This window comes from Nomascus leucogenys, chromosome 18 (assembly GCF_006542625.1).
Source record: "Nomascus leucogenys isolate Asia chromosome 18, Asia_NLE_v1, whole genome shotgun sequence".
Taxonomy (NCBI): Eukaryota; Metazoa; Chordata; class Mammalia; order Primates; family Hylobatidae; genus Nomascus; species Nomascus leucogenys.
In genome coordinates this window covers 20535042-20542684 of record NC_044398.1, presented here as the reverse complement: position 1 = coordinate 20542684, position 7643 = coordinate 20535042, and the positions used below count along the sequence as shown (strand labels likewise).

General features: G+C 57.5%; 1 protein-coding gene across 2 annotated transcripts in view; it reads right to left on the bottom strand.

The window, feature by feature from the left end:
* Positions 1 to 5352, bottom strand: part of PALD1 (phosphatase domain containing paladin 1) — an 87148-nt gene extending 81796 nt beyond the window's left edge. For both annotated transcript variants that reach the window (XM_030798598.1, XM_030798599.1), the window contains exon 1: positions 5048 to 5352. The gene's annotated coding sequence lies outside the window, so the exon portion shown is untranslated. The remainder of the gene's footprint in view (positions 1 to 5047) is intronic.
* Positions 5353 to 7643: the final 2291 nt, after the last annotated feature.

Here is a 7643-nt window from a genome sequence, read left to right as displayed (position 1 = left end):
TGGGACACAGAGGTTGCAGTGAGCTAAGAACGCACCACTGCACTCCAGCCTCGGCAACAGAATGAGACTCCATCTCAAAAAAACAAACAAACAAAAAATATAGTGCCAGATGCTGATGTTCAGTGTACTTTCTTTGCCTGTTCAGTCATGGAAGGTGGCGCACAGTTGCAGAATGTGTTGTACCTTTCAGCACCTAATGCATACATCCCGTGTAACAGAACGGGCAACAATAAAACAGTGATCCTAAAAAAAGGGGGAGGACACATCCATGGGCCACTCTGTGACCAGCAGGAAAGGGGTTAACTCCTTCAGGAGATTCTCCATTCCAGGAAAAGGAAAAGGGGAGGAGAAGTCCCCTCTGTGCTTTCTAAACAGAATCTTCAAAAAATGTCCCAGCGTCCCAGGCCTCCACTCTGGGAAGGCCAGACAGAGGCCGGCACAGCCCGCAGAGAGGAAGGGCCTGGGGCTCAGCAGGATGCAGAAGCTGGCAGGGTCCCAGGTCATCTCAGGGCACCCACCCCTCTCCCCTCCCAAGGGCCCCAGCCCAGCCTGTTGGCCGTTTCCCAGGGTGCCCACAGCCCTTGCAGCACCACATCCTCCCTCCTTGTGGAATTTCTGAAAGCCCCAGCTCCCTGGGAGCCCGAAGCATTGGCAGTGACACACCCAGTTCCCAAAGATGTTCCCTACTGCCTTCCATGGGTATGCAGATGACCTAGACACTCCACCTGCCTCTCTCATCAGTGCCCCAGCTTCAGCCCAGGCAGGGGCACCCCTTAAAGCCAAAGTCAGCCTACATGCCAGTTATGGGAAATACACAAAACGCTTCCCAAGGGCTGTCACACCTCTGCCACACTGCTCTTTCTGCTGGGGAAGCCTTGTCCTCCCCCTTTGCAAACTCCTGGCCATCCCTCAAAGCCCACATGAAGTATCACACACACCCCAGGCCAGCCATTCCCTCCCTCTGGCTCCAACCATAACTAGCACAGACCCCATCACAGAACCAGACATGATGTCTGCATGTACCTCACTCACCTTCTGGAGGGGACAGAGTTTAATCTACCTTCAGAGCCCCTGCACCTCATACTGAACCCAGGGCCAAGAAAGCTCAGGAACCCACATCAAGATGCCACTCTGGTCCCTTCCCACCATCTGGTCCTGTGCAAGCATCCTGGCCTCTGCTGAGAGAATAATATCATGGTAATGACATAAGCACCTAATGTTTACTGAGTACTTCCTAGGAGCCAGACAGCCTCGGAGGCTCTCTGCGATTCCTCCTTTCATCCTTGTGACATTCTCATAAGGGAGTTGCTATCCTTAACCCTGTTACGCAAGGGACTTGAGGCACAGAGAGGTTAAGTTTCTCGCCCTGGGCCACACAGCTAATGAGGGAGGGAGCAGAAATTCAGACCCTGGTGGTTTCTTTCCGGAGCCAGTGTTCTTAATCACAACAGGTCTATTTGCAGGTAGGAAGATGGTCGAGGCAGATGTGTCAGGAAAAGCCCTGAGTGGAAAAGGAACTCAGGGATTATAAAGGCCAGTGCTTCCTGACCTTCTCTTTCCACAGGTCCCAGCCAAAGGCCTCGGAAGGCAAACAGAGCCTCCTCCCAGACTAAGCCTGCTGCTCCCAGGCTCAATCCTGTCTGAGCACCAGTTACAGGAAACATAAAAAGCCCATCTGCAAGTGCCTTGGCCCGAGACAGGGGCGGCACATGGCTGGGCTGCCCTCTGGGAGGCGAGAGCCATGATTTGGGACTATTCTTAGCAAACCACTGGCTCCCCTCCCAGAGGCCCAGCAGGCAGCAGGCCCAAGCTTCCATACACCCGCCCAGCCTGCCATTTCCTGACCCCGTGTATGGAGGTCCCACAGGGCTAGAAGGGACTAGTGGGCATGGACTGAGGACAAAGCCCTCCAGCTTTCACATGAGAGGTGCCTGGCCCACCCAGCCTGCCCCAGGCCTCACCCAGAGGCCCAGGGCCACGCACCTGGCTGCTGAGGAAGCCCTGCAGAGTCCTGGCCACAGGGGACAGCTCATAATCAAAGGCCCCCACCCCCACATCAACTGAGCACTCACTCCATGCCATGCACTGGGCCACATGCTTTGCACTGATTTTCTCCCACTGAACCTACAAGGAGGTAGCGGTTACTGACCCCACTCTAAAGATGAAGAAACCAAGACATTAATTGACTTGCTGGAGGTTGCATGGTGCATTAGTATCAAAGCATATCTAGAATCTGGGCTGTCTCTCAGGTGCCAGGTTGGGCAGAGGAGACCTGAACATAACCAGGTGGGGGACCCCTTCCCTGTGCAAGCCCGGGGCTTAGCAGAGAAGGAGCCCACCCCAGAGGGCAGTGGCTCTCATCACAGATGCAGCTACATGTGTGCTCTCTCTCTCCCCTGGGGGATCATCCCATCCCTGTCAAAGACCCACAGGCTTGGGTTCAGAAGGAGAATCCCCAGGCAGTTCCTCCCCTATTCTGGTAGGAAAAGAACAGTTGGAGCACCCCACCCAGGCCACACAGCCTCACTTCAGGAAGCCTCTGGAGACCCAGGGAAGATGAGAACCAAAATTCAAAGAGCACCTGCTGGCACTTAAGGCACAAATGCAGCCTTGTAATGCAGAGGTGGGGAGGCCAAATGACTCTCAGAGTAAAACACAGGAGACTGAGCTTTTTGGGGTCCTCAAACCCCAAAGTGAGAGTCTAGAAATAAGCTCCACCACAGAGCACCTGTACCATCACCACCCCAAACAGGACAACTTCCGGGCACTGTGCCATGCAGGGAAACGGTGATAACCAGGCAATGTGCACCTCAGCCTACCTCTCAGAACCCACCTGTGTCTGGTTCCTGGCCTCTGCTGTCAGCTGGCTCTGGCAAGCGTATGTGTCTGTGCCCCCCAGGAGCTCACAGCCAACTCCATTCTGCCCAGGTACTTGAGCGGCTTCCCTGTGGCTCCGAGTCTTGTGTCTGGGAATGTCGGTTCCCATCCCCATCTGTGCTCTGGTGGGTCTACCTATATGTCCACTTACATGTCTGCCTCCCATGTGGGGAGATTCAGATCCCAGCGATGGTGTATTTCTACATACGTGTCTGCAGCCCATACGTGGCCCACGCTGATGCGTTCATGTATGTCTGTCCCCGCACATGTCTGTGTCCCCGGGTTGTTTGCTCACCCCCACCATCCTCCTGTGTCTGTCCTCGTGTACATATGTATCCAGTTCCTCTATGTCTCTGCCCACACAGCTGTAAACCTGAGCACACACATGCACTCACGTCTCTGCCCACATGGGCATCCCCCACAGATGCCTGGGTAACCCAGGTCTGTGCACCACCTGTTTGGAGGCAGGCAAGTGTGTTCACCCAAGTTCTCACAGTGCCAGCCAAGGGCTTTGAAGCGAGCTCAGCAACTCCCACTCCCAGAACTGCACCCAAGGCCACGAGCGTGAGCATACTGCCACCTCCGCAAAGTGTTCCAGAAAAACAGAAACCTGCCAGGGACAATGAAGGAGGGAGCAGGGCCCCAGATACAGCAGAGCCTCACAGAAGTGAGGTCAGAGCTGTGCCAGGAACCACCCACCTCAAGCCACCTGGGCCCTACTGTGCCCACCCCCAACACTGGCCAGGGAAGGGAGGGGGTTGCATGCACCACCTGGGGTCTGTCTGTACTCATAGGAAACTGGCCCAGTGCCTGCCAGCCTCCCAACCTACCCCCAACCCCCAGCGACAGAGGCTCTTCAGAAAGGAAGTGAGGACTTCCTCCTGCTTGCCTCTGAACCTCCTACAAGGCTGGCTCTAGACCCCAAACCCCAGGAGCCACAGGGCAACTAGGAGAGTCCCATGCTCAGCCCAAGCCAAGAAACCAAATGGGTTACTTCAGAAATCCACCAGCAGGAAACAAACAAATCTGGGAGTGGGTGGGGATGAGTTTAGGAGAACCTCCTCAGCGCCCCTGCTGCTCCCTGCCCTTGGAGCAGGGTAATAAGGAAGGGTGGGCATGGAGCTGGAACATTTCAGCACATTTGCTTGCTTGCATGGAACTGGATCTCTGCTGCCCTGGCAGTCTCGCAGCCTGTATTACTCACGTAGCAATTAATGGTGTGTAGCCTCTTGGCTTTCCACTATCATCAGTCCAGGACTGGTATTGAAACCCTGTATCAGGGAACTTGGTGTGTTTATGTCCTGTCTTGCCCCCAGGAGCTGAGCCTCCTGAGGACAGAATCCTCCAAATCCTCCCCCACCCACACACTCCAGGGGCACAGCCCAGTGCCCTGCCTGGCATTTAAGAGGTGTTCGGCCACTGGGTTCAGTTTACTCTACCCAGAAGCCAAGGAGTTAGTGCCTGGGCCTCTGGCTGGGAGAGTAGAGATGCCCAGAAGATTCCCGGGGCCATGAAGTTTTACTCCCATCTCTGACAACCCAAGAGACATGAAAGGGCTCCAACCATCCCAGCCACCTTCAGGAGCCCGGTCTCCCATAGGCCACTCTCTCTCTGACAGGTTGCTGCCCCTTCAGGAAAACCCTATGAAACTGAAAAATGTACTCTCCTCGGAGACCCGGGCCTACAGAGGAAGAGGGCCAGATTGGGCCAAGAATCAAAGCCTGTGCCCGCTGAGACTTCTGGACTCGTCCTGGGTCTGCGGGCCTCACGCCCCCTAGAGATGAGTCCCAGGACCCCATCTCGGTCATGAAGCGGCTTCCCTCTCCCCAGTCTCCCCCTAACTTCGCAGGGAACCCTAGCTCCTGGCCGTGCTCCCAGGTCTGGCAATGAAAAGCGGAATCGTCGCCAGCCCATGCCTACACCAAACCCAAGGAACTCGGGAGAGGGGGTAGCTCAGGGTCCAACACACAGAACTACCCAGCAACTGCACCCTGTGAGTCCCTCTTGCCTCCCAGGGACCAATCCTGAGCGGGTGTGGGGTAAAGGCCCAGGTCCTCAACTCTCCAGAGGATGGAGAGTTGGTGTCTGGAGCAGCCTAGGGCTGGGGGGTGCCCGGGGGATTCCAGATTTGCCCTCCCCTCGCCAGCCCCAGGCAGGGACACTTCGGTACCTGCCAGCCCGCGGCTCCGGGGGGCATCCGTGCTCCTGCGGCCGGCGTGCTGTGCCCGAACTGCAGGCGCCGAGTCAGGCAGCGGCGGGGCGCGCCCGGCGCGGGCTCTGGCTCTGGCTCTGGCTCGCTCCTCCCAACTTCCCCAGCCCATGCGGGGGCAGAGGCGGCTCCGGAGGTGGGCAGGCTAGGCAGACCCGGCGAGGCCACACGAGAGGGAGCCCGCGCTCACCGGCGACGGGAGCACCGCGCCCCGGCCAGTGAGCGCCGCGCTGCTCCCCCGCGTCCCCCCGCCAAGGGGCGGACCCGGCCCGGCCGCCAATCACCGCGCCCGCCCCCGCCCGGACCGCGAGCCCCAGCCTCACCGCGAGGGGCGGGGGGCTCAGATTTAAAGACACACTCACTCCAGCCGCAGCCCCCGGGCGGACTGAACGCGGGCCCCACGTTCCCCGGCCGCACTTCCTCCCTCCGCCCGCCCACCCTCCGCGAGGAGGAAAAGTTTGGGGCGGGGGAGACTGCCCGGGAAGCCAGTTCCTCTTCCCTCGTCGCTAGTGCGGCTCTTCTGGAAGACACCCAAACCCGACATCCAGCCTCCAGGCTGCGAGAGGCAGCAGCGCTCTGGGCGCCACACCCCGTCCCGGACGCCGGCTACCCGCGACACCCGCTGGCCCGGCTTCCCTCGCCCCGCTCTGCTTTACAGCCAGGCCGAGCCTCGGCGGGACCGAGCCCAGCATCCGTGCTCCGGGCCGGCCTCGCTGTGCAGTGCGGCCGGAGCTGGACTATCGTCCGCTCTGCACTTTTGCCTCGCACGTGTCGAAGGGTAGCCCCTAAACAGCAGACTGTCCCCCCAAGCAGGGGCTTCTCCCACGCCCCGGGGTCCTAAGGAAACGCGCCCCTCGGCCCCCAGAGGCGAAAGGGGAACGACAGAGCAGAGCTTTGGATGGAGAGGGGTCCCTCCGCCCCCACCCATCATGCGGTTCCAGGCAGTGACCCGCACCATAGGCCTGCCCCTCCACCACCCCTCACCCCACACGCGCGGACTCGCACTAGGCGGCAGCCAGCCCGGCCAACTCCGACGGCCCCGCACCTCCCCGCAAGCACGTGGGTGAACGCACCCACGTGTGTGCGTTCACTCCTCTCTGGTGCTTCCTCGCGGAGAGATGGGCTTTGTTGTGGCTGGTGAGTCACTTCCTCCCTCTCGCCGCTCCACACTCGGGAAATCCTTTTTTCTCACCTGTTACCACCTGCCTCACCCCCATTCAGGACTGGAGCGGGATTTGGGCGAGCTGGGGTTGCCCCAGGATGCAGGCAGTGTAGGCTCCACCTCTGTCAGGCTGAAGAGCGCTGGGCTGGGACAGGGGAACACATTCCCCATGATCCCTAACAATAACTGAAGACAAGAGAAATGACTCATTGTGGTAGGCTCACCATGTCCCTAGCACCTAGCTCTTAAGTGCTTCGCGATGTTATAAGGTCAATACTTTTCTGATCCCTATTTTAACAAATGAGGAAACAGGCCCAGGGAAGACTTGTCCTCAGCTCCATACCTGCTCCTGCGCCACCCAAGGTGTGTGAAAAGGACAGCAGCAGAGAAAATCCCATAGTGGCCTTGGGAAACAGACCTGACCTTCAGAGTTCAGCAGAGCTAGGCTCAAAGTGACTCACAATTTACTGGCTGTGTGGTCTGGGAAAAGTGATATAAGTTCTCAGATTCCCAACTTCTACATCCATAAGATGGCTTCATCCTCCTTCAAAGAGGTGTTTGAGAAGCCAGTGAGCTAGGCAAGTAATGTCCAGGCATCGTGTGTGGCACACTGTACGACTCCATCCTGGGCCACAGTTTCCTTCCTTCTTCCTCTTGCCACAGCCCCATATCCCATCCCACCAGCTGTCAGACTCCCCAACTGAAGCCTGCCATCCTGAGGATACATTCCAGGATAATGCCCTCCTCTAGGTCAGGACTAAGGTAGGGGCAGCATGTGTGTGAGCAGATGCAAAACACACATTTACATACGTGTGCATGTGTATGCACACATGTATACACATACATGCACATGTATGTATACCAATATAGACATACATAAACATGCATACCTATAGGTATGCATGCACACATATATACATACATAAACATAGCACATACGCATATGCACATACACACATACAGCTACACACACTTTGCTTCCCCTCACCCTCCCTGCCCAGCAGATGCTGGGATCCATGGCTGTGTGCCTCTCTAGCTCCCAGAGAACAAAAGCTGTGTCCTACCTGTGCCTGACCTGTCTTTTGGTCCACAGCACGGTGCCTGGCATGTCTCCATATGTTCATTTGTACTCACCACACACACAGTAGGTGTTCTTGTTGAACCAAGCAGAAAAGCCCATGACAAAGATGTTCTCAGGAGAGCCTGCAGTCACAACCCTTCTGGCTCTAACAGTCAGCCTCAGGGTTCAGCTGGTAGGTAGGGGGCTGAGGGCTTGGAGGTTCCTCAGGATCAGGCCACAGACTGCATCCAAACCACAGTGCCCAGCCTCACCAGCCCACCACCAACCCCCCAGAGGGCCTGCCAAGTCCCTACTCAGAATAGCAAGTCCTGCAG